Below are 16,368 nucleotides of genomic sequence, written 5' to 3' on the forward strand. Positions count from 1 at the left end.
CGAAAGTAAGGGGGTATATGTTTCAGGTTGAAGTTTCAGGTACAAATTTACTTCATAAATAGAGAGGAGAATCTGTAACCTGTAGTCGTATTCACTGCTTATCGTTACTCACAACCCTATTAAGAACATTCGCAAGTACGCAGTAAGCCTGGAATAAATAAATAAAGTCATGAACTCGACTGCAGAATGCGGGTCAAATAAATCCATGCGTAAATTTCACCCAACAATGCTAGTAACCGCTCCGATGGCCTAGTGGTTAAAACGTCCGACTCGAGGCTACGAGAGTGGAGTCAAATCCAGGTTGGGTTAACCAAAGTCATTATAAAGTAACTGTGTGAGGCGTCTTTGGCATGGCTCTTCAGTGACTCCTCGTAATCTAGTGACCGTAAAACCCAAACATACACTTTCCACAGATGCGACGCAAGCAATAGTAGCTCCACTCCTGCACGAGTGTAAGCGTGAACACACCGAGGATTACTCCGCTATAGAAATTCATTTCCAAGCGATGAAAAGTAGATCTAGATAGGAAACAAACATTCACTACGTATGAGATGACCAATGATTAGATCTTTACATACACTTACTGTGAGGTGCAATCGTGTGGTGACACCTTCAGTTATGATGTAGTGATGTGATTTGTATATGATGGTCACTTGTCGGCATGTGATAGTGCAGTTATGTGGTGGTCAGATGCAGTGGTACAGTCATTAGATGCTGTCGCACGGTGGTTAGGCGTAACTTAATGGTGGTGATGTTCAATAATGTGGTTATGATGGTGAGGCGCGATTGTGTTAGCGACATGTAGTTGTGTTGGTGAGGTTCAGTTATGATGGTGAGACACGATTGTGTTAGCGATATGTAGTTGCGGTGGTGAGGTTCAGTTATGACAGTGAGGTGCGATCGTGGTTGTGACATTTTGTTTGTGTTATGGTGAAGTTCAGTTATGGTGGTTATGCGCGATTGTGGATGCGACATGTAGTTGTGGTGGTGAGGTGCAATCATAAATAGATCTGTACGCATTCGTAAGGTATATTCAAGAGAATACACCAGATTCAGAAAATCACCCAGTAGGCATAGTTTTATCATTTCTGTCTAATGGTGTCGAAGGAGATTCGCTATTATCAGAAAGTCCCTTCTTCTCCACATATTCACATATCCGAGTTGAGATGAATTGATTACAACCTGCATATTGTGGCGATATGTTTATTGTGTCAAACAATGGTTCCTGTTATTTTGTCTCCAAATATGTACGAAAAACATTGGTATTACATCACTTTGAACCCAGAAATCGAATACACAAACACATATATAGAAATACATCAGACGATTTGCATGGTGTTCAATTTATTTGAAAGTGTTTGAATTTGGATCTCAACTCATTTCAATGATGAGGATTTTTGGTGTCGTCGAAATCGCCCTGTGTACTCTGAAAAGTTGATTTAGCCAAAGAAAAGAGGTACATGAATTAGTAAATTATGCTGGAACGTCACTTTGACTTTTAATAACTTTGATGGAATCGGGCCTGTGAGATAACGCTTGGGATATCTCATATTTCACCTATTATGGACCAAGACTGCACTGTTAGATTATTTGCCCAAAACATCATCATACCTGCAAATCACAGTTTGTTTTTTCATTGTCCAAGGATGTCAACGTTTCGTTCATGAAGCGAGAAATCCAAAATGTCGTCGCTGGACGTAGTTATTGCGATATGGTAACCACGATCCTTTATGATAAACAAATAACACGCCAAAATATGCATAAAATAAATCTACATCTTTACTGGCGTAAAGAGCAACACAAGTGTTACAGAGACTGTGTTAAAGTCTAGCTGTGGCATGGGCCACAGTCTCACCGAGAAGGTCTGGCCTCCGACCCGCCCGCTTTTCGTAACTCCGAATGACTCTTTAATATTTCCAGCAAGTGTAATATATCTCGTCTGAGACTTTGATTTTTACCAGAGTCTTGTTTGTTCGGCATGCCACCGGATCTCTTCCCCAGCGTGTAGTACACACAACATGCGCATCTTGGATGGCTTCCGGCTTGATACTTCATGCAATCTTTGATAAAGCAATCACAGCGATGCCCGTCCGCTTCCCGAGTAGCAATGGTAAGAAACAGGAGGATACCTGGAAATACACAAACAACACAGACATCAGCTTTTCTGTGTAAATCATGGTGCTCGGAGGTATGTGTAAGTCACTACTTTTAAGCATTCACTAGAAAAAAACTCGCAATTAGGTAAATTTACAAGGGGCTTAATTTCAGGAGCTATAGGTGATTATTTGGAAACTGCATGTGCCATTTTTGCTGTTCTTGTTTTACACTTCATGCTGAAGCCGTTTTTACTGATCGATATAGCAATTACAATCTAAATCCCTTCTTGTGAGGGGAACTAAGAAATGGTAACTTACATGTATCATAAATATTTTTATTACACACCTAACTGTCCATCGCCAATATTATCTAGTAAATGATAACTGTTCAATATGAGATCATACTGGACACTTGCAACGTCATGAAGTGACCTCACCCACCGAACGGCTTACTCTCTGTGACGTTATGACGTTACAATTGCTTTCAACGAGAAATGAATAAAAAGTAACGCTGCCTGACTTCGGGCATCAAAAATAAAGAATTTACAACCTTTGCTCGAGAGCTGACCGTTTTAAATTTATTTGCAATTCCAAGTTTTGAGCGGGTGTATAATGAATAGCTTATTGGCTTGAATGGCATCGTCCTGCCGCTCGGACTACAGGCGCCAGTGACCAACTCCACAAAGACATTTCTGACTTAAGTCAAAACTGAAAACTTTCTCAGAATTCTTGGGTTATTGGTTATGGAAGTTGAATTTTAGACACATTTGCCTGGAAGACTGAGGAAGTGGTAAAAATTGACTTTACAGGGCTCAAAAATATGTTCTATTTTAAATTTTGACTAAAGAAAAAAATGGCTTTGTGTAATTGGTCCCAGGCCTCGTCCACGCAGAGAGATACTAGTCAATAGCCTGCACCAACAACACCTATGAACAATGATAAAATATCATTGGTATGTACTCAACTAATATAGTAATAAATAATAAAAACTTTTTCCTTGTGATATTGACATCATTTTTGATTCTACGGTAATATGTTAGAATCACAGAATGTTGGGAAGTAGAGTGAGGTTTCATTTATTCAATAAACCTGTGTCTGCTCATATACCATAGACTTTAAAGATGGTCCTTGTTGCTGCCTCGCTTGGCGTGTGTGTAAAGACACACTATACAGGTATTTACACACGTTTAATGATTCCTCGTCGTCATGTACATGAATTTCAACACGGGAGTACAAACCAGTATACGTCGAACTGTTCCGCGGTTGCGAGTTTCACTTCTTCGGTCATGAAAGTACCATATACCATTTTATGAAATTCATTTAGTATTTAGTAAGATCACACCAAGCGTGGCAAAGTCACAACTCAAATAGACCACAAAGTTACCGCTCAAATAGAAATGCCATTAAGACAGGCGGGAGTCAGGCGTACCCTTTATTCTGGTATTACGGTATGCCATAACATATTATAACATAACATATCATAACTCCCATCTATGCGTTGAAACAGACATTCGTATAGCAGCCGTTAACCAAAATAGACGTTCGAGGTCAATAATCCCACGACCAATTCCCCAACGACGTTTATCACAAACTAGAGAACTAAGAAAGTTTACTAATCCATGTGTCTAGCGGTCAACCCAAATGGACTATTTTTCCAAACGACGTATAACACAAACCACCAAAGAACTAAGAAAGTATATTTGATTTATTTATTTGGTTGGTGTTTTTGGTCGTACTCAAGAACATTTCACTTATATGGCGGCGGCCATCAGTGGGATGGGAGGAAACCGGGTGGAGCTCGGGAGAAACCCCACGTCCATCCGCAGGCTGCTGACGGACTTTCCCACGTACGGCCAGAGAGGAAGACAGCATGAGCTGGACTTGAAATCACAGCAATCGCATTGGTGAGAAGCTTCTGGGTCATCACGCTGCGCTTGCGCGCGAGCCGACGGAAGAAAGTATACGAAGTTAGGACAGGATCATGCAAGCAGTCAACAGTTTTCAATGTTGTTGGAAAGGCACAGGTTATGTTGTAGGCGAATGAGGAAAAGCACAAGTAAATGTTGTAGGCGAATGAGCGATATCAGCATTCAAATTGTGTACGGTGCTAGTATATAAGCTGGCGATGTTAGTTGCTCTGTGATTGCAATTGTTCATCTAATTCATCTAATTCAAATCGATGAAGACCCCCACTACACCCGTGCTTAAGCGGAGTTAAACACATTCATGAAGCAGAGCGCCACAGATTCGGATTCTGATTAAATACGTATATACCTATTTGAGTGACAGATCAAGCATGTACGTATTTACCCCGGCCAAAACCACGTAACATTAAATATTCCTTGCCTAGAACCTTGCATGCCTCATTATTGCATTATTGAAAACAGTTACTGTCAGCTACTTTTCTGTCTACATAGTTCCGTCTCAATTCCTTTACATATCTTTCGAAGTTTTTGATGGTTTCTTTTCTTGTTCTTTGTTGGAACATAGCTTTAGGATTGGTCTTGCGGTTTCTGACCTGGAGCATCCATTATAGCGGACGTTTGGTAAACGAATGTCTGCTATGACGGCTAGATCGATAAAACGACTCACGCATATTGTGATTTGGAACTGAATGCGAGAAATTGAAGATTGGAGACCATCAAAAAGACATGTGCAATTTAGACGTCACTTCCATCCTATCAATAAAACGTTGACAGCAACTACTCATAAAACTGATCATGTGAATTAGGGGGCGTGTACTTTGCTACTATTTAAGCAGTTACATAAACAGCTAGAATAAAACCCTAACTGAGGTAAATTGACAAAAGGTCGTATTTCATCAAATACGTGAGACCATTTGCCAGATATCACACTACCGCTGCTACTCTGATTTTAGTCTCTGAGCTGTATTTATTTATTTCTTTATTTATTTGAATGGTGTTTTACGCTGTACTCAAGAATGCTTCACTTATACGACGGCCGCCAGCATTATGGTGGGAGGAAACCAGGCAGGGCCGGGGGACACCCACCACCATCCAGCATGAGCTGGACTCCTGGGTCCTTACGCTGCGCTAGCGCGCTAACCGACTGAGCCACGGAGACCCCTTCTCTGTGCTGTACGTCTTAAATTATATTGTGTAAAACGTTAGTAACAGTTACTCATAAACAGAGAAAATGAACATATTAAGAAAACTGGCTTCTATTACGCATACTGGAAGCATTTGGCTCATCTTCTAAGCGCATGGTTCGTATTCCTAAACGCAAAAACTTATCACCATGGGTGAGAAATTCGTGAGTATGGCGTTAAACAGAAATCAAATCAAGAACTACATAAAATTTATATATTTATTTTAATGGCGTTTGACGGAATACTCAAGAATATTTCACTTACACATGGTGGACACCATTAAATGGTGGGAAAACCACGAGCACCTGCAGGTTTCCGCCAGACCTTCCCGTGTATGGCCAGAGAGGAAGCCAGCGTGGACTGGACTTCAAACTCACAGTGATGGAAGTGGTGAAAGGTTACTGGGTGAGTGCGCTGCACTACTTGGCTAACCAAAGAGGCCGCCAAATAAATAAAACAGTCGTAACTTAATATGGCTATGTAATTTACAAATGAGCATATACTACCCTCGCTATGCATAATGGGGTGCAACTAATACGATAGGAGACAGACAGCAAAACACAGAACCAATTATCTAGAATAATACTTTATAATGAGCTCAAACCTACAAAACTTTCAGTTCAAAGAGAAAAGCCATCAGCAGCTGTAAGCATAATCTGAATAAATTTTGAAAGGTTCTATTGCAAGGTGTTTAAAAATGTCGTCCAACGAAATCCAAAAACTTGTACCACAATATATAAACGTACACACTAAAAACTCCGCTCGCGGCATGCCATGCCTAGCTTTATAACACAGACGCATAGTAGATTATAGATCTAGACAGACAGGTTGTGACCTTGGTGATAACCATATTGGGGTTGACCAAATGCTATGTGGTCCATCATCCTGCAACAGATAAATGTCATGCCCGTCTAAATATCTTTTCTCGTTTTCGACACGCTGTCAGTCGGGCATGCACCTAATCGTAACGTTTTTTACAGATATAAACATTATCTTGAAAGGTTTATGAAGGACTGCGTATATGATCGTTTTCCGTACCAGATAGCAAAACTTGGCATTCTACCCCACAACTTAATACAGGACAAAACATAATGGCTTATGAAAAAATTGGGTACATTTCAACCATATACTAGACACTAGACATATACATATTTAGAGGCTTAATAAACACCCCGACGTGTTTAACTCTTTCACAAAACATTATGGCCTCCACATATTTATCAGCGTAAAATGGACCAAAATAAAATCAACTTTTAGTCGGATTGATGGTTTGAATCTAGTGTTTGATGTAGGTTACTTGGCTTTGGTGAGGCTAAATCCATATTTCTCGCCCTCAAAGCACAGATCAGCTTTGTGACTGACTGACGGCCTAACTTTATCATCTAGTGTCATGCAAAACATGAATAACAGCTTTCCGTGTGTTACAAGAGACAATTTAAAACGTCTGGATGCTGGATATTATTTCGATATTTGTCTTTTTTTATCACTTTTGATTGTTTTCATTCACCAGCTTTGTCTTTTTTTTCTGGATACCTGATGGACTTGATCAAAGAGCAAATTTACAAAAAATACAGATAGCGGAATGCAATGTATAATTTTAGTGCGCTGTTTGGGCACTATTCATAAATGATGAGACATTTCGCAGATAATCAAATATCAGTTAGACAGCATTATAGTTTTGAAGTCAAATGATGAATGGCGATTGACCATTAGTTATTCAATGGATTTAGTTTTTTTGTTAAGTGCAGGAAAGGATTTTTTTCTTAAAAATAAATAAAAATAGGAAAATTCAACATTCTTATCATTCCAATGAAAGTAGGCTGCTCTTATAATATTTTATACAACAAAGAGCCATGTTTCATCAACTTCGATTTAAGAAAAAAAAAATAAAACGGACAAAACGTTCATGGCAAAATCAACTTTTGTCGCTTTTCTGTAAGACTGATTCCAAACTAACAGAAATAACACATAGAACTGTAAAATGATTAATCCAATGTTTGGCATCGTTGAATAATAACAGTGTATCTCTTATGTCAGACTTCTATTCAGTTAAGCAAGCTGAACAAAATGCATTCTGTATCCAGTGCTTTTTGAATTGTCTGGACATTAAGATTTTTGGCAACAAACCATAAAAATATCCACAAGGGAATCTAATTATAACATCGTTTCTTTTTTTGCTTCCGGTTCTATAATGGACGGGTTAGTAGGCACCTAGCGAAAGGCAAAGGCCCATAGAGCCACTTTCCCAAAACTTGGTAAACCACACCATTGGTCATAGCTGATACAAAAAATTGACGACATCTTATGTCACTTTAACCCAGACAACATCATTTTCGAATATAGTTATTTCACCGCGGCTTAGAACGTCATCCTCCACCCAAAGTATATTAGCCCACATTAAGTCAATAATTTAAAGCCTAGTAAGAACATATGACACATGTGGTTGTATGCTGAACTCTTCAGTCCATGGAGGTAACATTGCACAGTCTTCCAAACATCACCGAATTTACCCCGGTCTTTGTTTCAACTGCCACATTCCAGCTGTAAGAATGCACAGAGTAACAGTGTGCACAACCATTGCAGTCGCATAGTGGATCTTTCGAGCCTCGAAGTGTATTGACAGAAGATCACAAACAATCAACACCTATAATAGGGACTATAGGCTATGGATTTTCAAAATAATTGATTTGAGAGTACCGTATTCATTTCTTTTAACCGCTGCCCTCGTCGCAGCGATCGTTCCCTCCCTTACGCAGAATGATCATCGCCATTACAGAGATGCAAACAATTATTCATCAATGCCAGGGAGTGTTCAACAGGAAACAGGTTTACGATATATTCATGTTCTGTTGTGCTGATGTATGTGGAAATCATAGGAAAACGTAACATATTGCACATATGCGTGTTAACACGACTTAGAATGATAGGCCTGTAAATCATAGAGGTTTAAGATATTGTGGGAATAAACCCGTGAACTACAGACAGTGTCATCTATAAATACCTGATGAATTGTCACACATTTTCTTCCTAAATTTTAAATACATGTTTGGAATAATAAATATTCCACGCACAGATTATACATATATATGCACGGACACGCAAGATACTATCGATTTCACATAAACCCAGTTAGCTAGATCGTGGAAGGCAGTATTGGCAGACATCTTTAAAAATGTCATCTGTCGAACTCTAAGAAATATAGACGTCAACTTTTACGACGGGACCTAAGCGCTCACGATCATAACTCGGTCCAAATATGAGATCTGAACATTTTATAGGTGCTCTATTAACTTAACGTTAGGATCATAACCCAGTAATAAAAACGAAATGATCATGGCTAATTGACGCCCAAAGCCATCTAGTTGTGGCTTATGTTCATAAAACCCAGAGTACGTGGAACGCCAGTGTTTACGCCATGCCTGACTAAGCTATCGTTATGTTTTATAGATAATGAGCAAACGCAGTGAATACGCAAACGTTAATTACACAGTCACAGAAGGCATACTTTGTTCAATTGATGTCATAACTGATTGAGTACATAATTAAGTATTGGAAGTGAAGAGCAATTTACACCTTAGTACCTGCATTATTGACATGAATAGTGCATACTATTCTCGCATGAATGCAAATGATGTGTTGTCATCACAACACGTTAGCTAAGCCAAAACGTCGTACAAATGGCTAGGAGAAATTATTTATTTATTTACTTGATTGGTTATTTACGCCTTACGCAAGATTATTACTCTTATATGATGGTTGGAGGAAACCGGGCCCAGCCCAGGGAAACCCAAGAACATACGAACTATAGTGGAAGGAGACAAAAGACCATCAGCAAGTGGCAGACAGACTTTTCCATGCTCGACCGAAGACGGACCCAGCCTGAGCTGGAATGAACTCAGAGCTACTCTCAACGGTGAAAGCCCACTGACACAGTGTGCTGCGCTAGCACTTTTATCACTTGGCCACGAAGGTCCACGTAAGAAATTAGCATGAAATCGAAATGTGTGAAGTTGTTACTGTTCTTGAGGATAATCAAAGTGTTGCACTGATGACCAACAGAAACCACCGATAGACAACATAAACATACATTGTTTAAGAAATTGAAGTAACTGACACATTACTTTAATGATTAGGGAAGGTTTTCCCGAGAAACAAAACAGGTCCCCAAAAGATAATTGTACAGTGACAGGACATTTGTATTATTACAATATATAATATGAAAGACCAGCGCACTGACGGCCGTGCAAATGAGTCAAAACAGATGCGGAATACCACACCCACCTCCACTTTCCGCATAATCCACGCTGTAACAGGACTGTCCTTAAACACATGTTATACAAAAACTACTAGGACCAGTGGAAAGCAAATGCTTGGATTGCTTTAGAAAGTAACTACCGCCTGTCAGGCAATTGCAATAGCCGTGTCTTTTCAGACAGAATGGAAAACAAACACGACATAAGTGGGAACCCGCTTTAGGGGTTAGACAATCCTTCACATGCTATTGTCCCCACTATTTGACAGAATCGAATCGGACAGCATCTAAACTTTGATCGAGATACCATGTCTTATTGAACCGCGAGTGACATCTGAATGATCAGTGTGTCTCACATGCCACAGTTTCTCCGGGTTAATTACCCTCACAATGTCTCCCATAAGAGTAGTTGAAATTGAATTGTGGAAGGAAATTGGTGCCCACGAAGACGTTTACTTATACAGCTGGTACATAACGCTGTTTGGCCAAAGGGAAATTAGGCTTATTTACAGTGCGGCGAACACATGGCTGAAGATCATGAAGGTGTCTCAGGCTGTCACAAAACCACACACTCCAACTTCTCTGGCAATGCCGTAATGACGGTTAGGTTACGAAACATGGACTAGCCTGAATTCAGAGCAATTCACCTTATCTTACAGTCCTTTTGCTCTATGGAATGGTCTTGTAACGTGGAAGTGGCCTTTTTACAAAATGGATATAGACGCCAACAGGAAGTTTTTACACCAAGGTGATTTGGCAAGCGGTCCACACTACACACTATATAGCAACCAGTATTGGAATACTGGAAGTGTGAATCTTATTAATTCTGTAGCCGTTAATGTTAATCTGCGTCCACGGAATTCCAACAGGAGAGTTGGCCACCCAGCAAGACTTTCCCAAGACAGATATTTAATCATGGAATCATGTACGCCAACCAGTAATGGTTAGTGAGCAATGCTCTTCAGATGCTAATGAATGGCCTTTATTTCTACAACACTTTTGTCAAAATGTAGCAAATAATTGGAAACATGTTAGGAATTTTATCGATATTGTTTTCGTCCTGTGTGCTATTCCTAAGGAATGTTGAATTCAAATAGCCTTATCATTCATATCCTACTCCACAATGCATCAAAATAAAATTGAAACCCAAGAAGCTACATACTTAGATGCTTGATTTCAGTGTTCGCTGCAAGACCAGTTCCATCGCTTTAGCTCGAATTAAGCTCACACTTAAGGCAAACATTTTGCTAAACCCTACATTTAATGAAATTCGAAACAGTATTTATTGAAAACAGGTATTTATTGTCATCGGAAATCATTTGAAACAGACGTTGTCTTGTCTTTTTTCTGTTGCAGTTTGGGTGATGAATTACCACAGATACAGGAATTTTAAGAATAGCACTTTAAGAAAAGCTTTTGTGTACTTTATCGGGCAAATCCTGTTGTCCACATGTAACGAAACGGCATCCATTGTTATACATGCGCCGTGATCCGGTATGCAGCCAGATACGGGTAATTCTGACTGACATTTGATGCACAAACCGCGCAGGTCAGCCCGTGTAATTACAGGCAGCTCTTGACAAGAAGTTAGATGCACCGTGAACTCTGTCAGGGGATCTCAACTGATATAAGCGACACCGGGTATCACGGTGCCAGAGTGCAACTCTAGGCACACCATACTCAACTGAATCTTGTATAAATGACTAAGGGCATATAGAGTAAAACTAGAGCAGCGACGACAGTGTGATAATTGACAAATGGTCACCATTGATCAGTGGAATACGAGCTCAATTTAAAGTTAGGGTTTTATCCTAACTGTTCATGTAAATGCTTAGTAACAAATTGCGCACTTTACCCACGACAGAAGATTGTCCAAATCACGATTCGGGCCGTCAACCGGCAGACGTACCTATTACATACAATATCCTGCTATAAAGAGAGAAAAGGTTTAAAGCTTTATGTATTATACACAACACCTAGTATCATGGTATCCCAGATCAACCTGATGTTTAATGCATTTTAGTGTCCTTTGTTCACCTAGGCTAGATGATTCACGGTGCAATCGTGCAATGAAAGAGACTCATTACGACAAAGAGGGAAACACCCCTTGCATCCAAGTCGCCATAAATTGTTTATTTGTGTTACGAGACGAATCCTTCCCTAGACACATGTATACCATATTCACTTAAGTGGTGTGACATGGAAGAGACTGTATTACGAATACCGTCTTTAAACATTGTATTATACTTTTTTATTTCTTCCTGGGTCATTGTCTGGCCTAGATTTTCCGATTTGTTTACCTCATAGTAAGCACTGTAATTCAGTCCAACGTCCTCGAGATTTCGGTGTTTATGACTTTAGTGTCCTTGTACATAGGATTTACATTCTGGAAATATGTATCGGTCTTGTAAACATGTTCACACTCAAACCATCCAGAAATTTCTTTTACGTTAGTCTATAAATATGAGCGACGTATTTGTGAAGCTCGCAGTCATTTAAGGGCAGTCATTCACTCAAGTCCACTTGTGAGTAGTTATTTTCTCAAGTCCATTTGAGAGCAGTCACATTTACTGTCATTCACTGTGAAGGGGTTTGTCACGCCAATCGACATTAGTGCTCTCCATTTTCTGTACAGAGCACTTTGTGAGCTTGTGGTTGGCTTGTGTTTGTGTTCTGTCTTTTTTGGAGACGTTATTTTGGAGCTTGTTTCGCTCAGTGTCTCTTTGTGTCATCAGGTACATTTTCCATCCCAAATTTCCCTGAAAGTGTGTATCTTTCCGAAGAATAATTTCTAATTATTTGTATTGTTTTGTATATTATTGTCAGTTGTATTATTTGTCTATTTCGTTAAAATATATATATTGAATTTATTCAAGCGTCTTCGTTTTTCTTTATTCGTCGCCATATGACTGAAAAATTGCTAACTACGACGTTAAACCCCAAGCACTCTCTCACTCACTCGTTTGATCTCTCTTTGTTTGATCTTGTGTAAGACCTATCGCTCATCTGAGAGTTGTACAAGTTAGTTGTTTATCATCTTGACTCTCCGATAGTGGTTGATTGACTGATTGATTTAATTTATTTCGCTGATTTGTGCGTGACGCTTACTTAAGAGTGCTTTACTCATAGGACATCGGTTATATTTATACACAAAGTGCGAAAGGCTTTAAGCTGCACAACATCGACCATTCCCTCGAAATAAAACAACAACAAAAAACAAACAAACAAACAAAAACAAAAAGTTTAGATGATACATAAGCTAACGTGTATGCCTACGTAAAATAGACTTAACCTGTAATATATACCGTCAAATTACGTTAAAATGTCCAAGAGTGTTTTTTGTACTCATACAGATTTACTACATATTTAGCTGACTTTCTAAGTGCCATGTCATCTGGGCTTCCGGTGTCCAGTCATGTTTGGCGGGTCAAAACAATCCCGACGGAAATGAGAATCTGATCTGCATTTGAAAATGTTCGTTGCATGAAGATACTGCGAGAATTGGTCAGTAAAGTGAATTCCTTTACGATGCTGTCGTCAGCCAGTGCCAACTACATGCATGGATTTTTCACCAAATCAGTTCATAGGGATAACTGATGTAAGAGGCTAAACACCCCGAGTTTACCAGCTTTCTTGGGATTGATTCTCTAGGAAAACAAACTACTGGTATCACCATGTAACAGCGTGAAGCCGGTGATAAAAAAGCAGGCGTATTTCACACATATTGTTCTCGAAGTCAAAATTGGATAGCGCCTATCTAGCAATATGCAATTACAAAAACTGTGACCATGTAATTTGCAGCATGAAGTAAAAGTGGCTGCCAAACAGATTTCTGTTGACGGCGTCGTAAAAAAGGAAGTTAAATGCAGTGTCACTATTGATGAATTGAAAATGTCATTCCTACCCAGAGGGTGTGTTTTATGTCATGGTGCTTGATGTAGAGTTTTTATTGAGGTAGTATGTTTCGCTTCACCTTCACGTATTATGCCCGCATCACATATAACTCCGATGCACTTTACTATAGCTCTCTAAACAACTACCTCAGCATCGTGTCCACTTACAGAGTTTCGTTCCACAGAGAGCAGTCGTTACAACACCCAGTTATATAAGAGCAAGAACTTATTCAGCATCAAGATGTACTCTTCTTTCACAAACTATTCTCAAACGCTATGTTCTTTCCTCTCATCAGTCCCCCTGGTGGACAAAACATAAAAGGGTATCTAGCAATTCGTTTTCACGGCCATTGAAGCCTTGAGCTCATAATGCTCTTACACTCATAGAGCGAGAGCGTCACAGTAATGCATTGTTTACTCGTTTTGACAACAGTCTAATGAAGTCTATTGATAACTTCATCATTAATGTACAACGATGGCTGCTAAAACCGTTAACTGGTCCAAATATGGCAGTAATAGAGCCGAGGTCATTCTCAACAGAAAGCAAAGGTTACGGTTTGTAACAATGTCATTTAGCTCACCTGATCGCCAGCAATGTTATTACTGTTCCTTCAAGCGAAGGAATACAACACATGACTCGCTTATAAATCGCAACATAAAACCAAACACAAGCACCGTTATTTTTCTATTGGTGTGAACTCAACCGCTGTGGAATAGGAAGGCAACCATCCTACATAATTACTGTCTATAAGTCGGTAAACACGCTCTTGTGTACTCAACGGCAAAGTAACGTGGCTCTTACATCAGTCAACTTAGTTTAGGCGCATAAATAGTGCCATTAATACCAACATCGGGTTCTGTGGGGTCAAGCTGGAATCCTAGTACAGGTCGACTCAAAGTGCAGACGACCTGTTTTATGTTAGGGCTACGGCAGATATTGCCCCTAACTTCATAATTAAAATCTATATAAATGGTGAAGGCGAAGTTGGGAGCAAACTTTTGTCAGCCAAGCGTGTAATGCAATGACGGGTTGGCGACTGACGAGCACGTGGGAGGTCGTGGACATTAGGACAAGAGTGGACGGATGGAGTTCATAAACTGCCCACAAAAGCCGTGGGTGTCTCCTTAGGCAACAGAAATGGTACAGGACGAGACTGCACCTTGTAAAACCAGCAATAACGCTCCCGGCTCAAGTATAGGTTTTAGTCTTCGTTTTAGTCACGTCTATATATCGTCCGAACAAAGGCCGTACAGCTATAAACGTTCGCAGTAAAGATTAAAGCAAAGACGTGAGGCCATCAAATATCCGAACTGAAAACAGTTTGTTCGAATTAACTAACAGAACATTCCCAATCTCAGGGTGAAACCACAGACGGTTCTTGTGTCTTGATAATGGCTTCTCGTTTGATATTGAAAGGTCTGTGGGGTGTGTCTTACGTGAGCTTTCAGGACGGGAAGAAGCTATCTAACGTCCTATCCCTCGTACTGGTGTTTGAACAAACGTATGCTTACAGGAACATTTCTTTGTCTCTGAAGTTTTGGTATAAGTATATTAACAAACCCCACAAGTTTCCGAAATAAATGGGCAGGTCGATAAGTCAAAGGTTTAATACATTATCGATGCTTTCTTCCAAGTGGTCTAGCATTATTTTTAACGTAAACAGTTAAATATCCTAAATATTTTATCATTTCGCAAAACCTTTAACACCTTAATTTGCTGTTAATGTTTATAGTCAGATATAGGGTATCAGCAAACACCTTATTCATTTGAAAAGATGTATATTTTCTTTAAAAATACGCCAATTAACAAGTTTGAAATTTGTTTAGCAAAATCGGCCTTTGTTCCTACATAAGAACATGCTGTTTACCTCATAAGAGAGAGACCATAAAAATCTGAGGCACTTAGTGATGTTTCTCATGCTTGGTTTTCTCAAAGGCTTTTCCGGTAAATTGTTTATTATCTTTAAAACACTGGATATCGCTTCTACCCCTGTAAATATAGTGTGTTCCGGTAAAAACTTCTCTCCACTAATTTAAGTCTGCTGTTGTCTCAGAATAGCATTGTGGGTGTTACGAGTGGTATACGAATGCCACTTTCTCATCAACCGGGAAAATTTAATTGCGGGTTGTTTCTATGCTTGTTTCCGCAAAACAGTTTTTAATCATTTTGATTAGAGTCCATACAAATATTTATATAATGAAAGCAAACAACAAGTTTACAAAGTACCATAGTGCACTTGACACCTAATGCATTGTCATCTTTATCAGTTGTACTGTAAAATGAGGCGAAAGCCATTGATTTCTATATTAATGAGCCTGGATAACAATCAGTTCATCAGATGAAGATAAGTGTATTTACTTCCTCTGAGAATACCTAATGCAATTCCCTGGAACTGGAATGGTAGGTGTAAAGTAGTTTGTCAAAGTGCTTCATAGGAAACCTTCTACAAAGAGAAGATAGACTGGAACTGGAATGGTAGGTGTAAAGTAGTTTGTCAAAGTGCTTCATAGGAAACCTTCTACAAAGAGAAGATAGACCGTAACGGCCAGTTTTTTTAAGTGGGCTCAGTAGATTGGTGGTTGAAACCACAGAGAGTGCTGCGGTGTCATACAAACTGTGGACGTAAATGTGAATGTAATATTTATGAGCATATTGAGCTAGACGTACGTGTTTATCGATTTAGAGGGTAATGTATAAAAGGAATACAGGAAGGAAGGCTATAAAAAACACATAAGGGCTCGTGTCAAGGTGTCCGTAGCTCCTCTCAGAACTTGTTTAAGAGAAAAATAATTTTGTCTGTGACATAAACTATCCTGCTCTGGATGAACCAGACTGGGAGCGTCAAACCTCAAAGCTGCTGATTAGTATGGTAAAAATTCATTGTGGGAAAGCAGCGTGAGGCAACCTTAACATGATATGTGAGTTTTCAATCCAAACAAATTCGAAACTATTGTCTGGATATTCCAAATGTCCAAATGGACAACAATACAATATATCCATTTAAATGAACAATCTGT

At 39.4% G+C, this 16,368-nt stretch overlaps 1 long non-coding RNA gene across 1 annotated transcript in view; it reads right to left on the reverse strand.

The window, feature by feature from the left end:
- Window positions 1-1,761: 1,761 nt before the first annotated feature.
- The window catches only part of LOC135461444 (uncharacterized), a 28,496-nt gene continuing 13,889 nt past the window's right edge, over window positions 1,762-16,368 (reverse strand). The window contains exon 2 of the long non-coding RNA XR_010443358.1: window positions 1,762-2,129. This is a non-coding gene — a long non-coding RNA (uncharacterized LOC135461444). The remainder of the gene's footprint in view (window positions 2,130-16,368) is intronic.

The sequence above is a fragment of the Liolophura sinensis genome, chromosome 1 (assembly GCF_032854445.1).
Source record: "Liolophura sinensis isolate JHLJ2023 chromosome 1, CUHK_Ljap_v2, whole genome shotgun sequence".
NCBI lineage: Eukaryota > Metazoa > Mollusca > Polyplacophora > Chitonida > Chitonidae > Liolophura > Liolophura sinensis.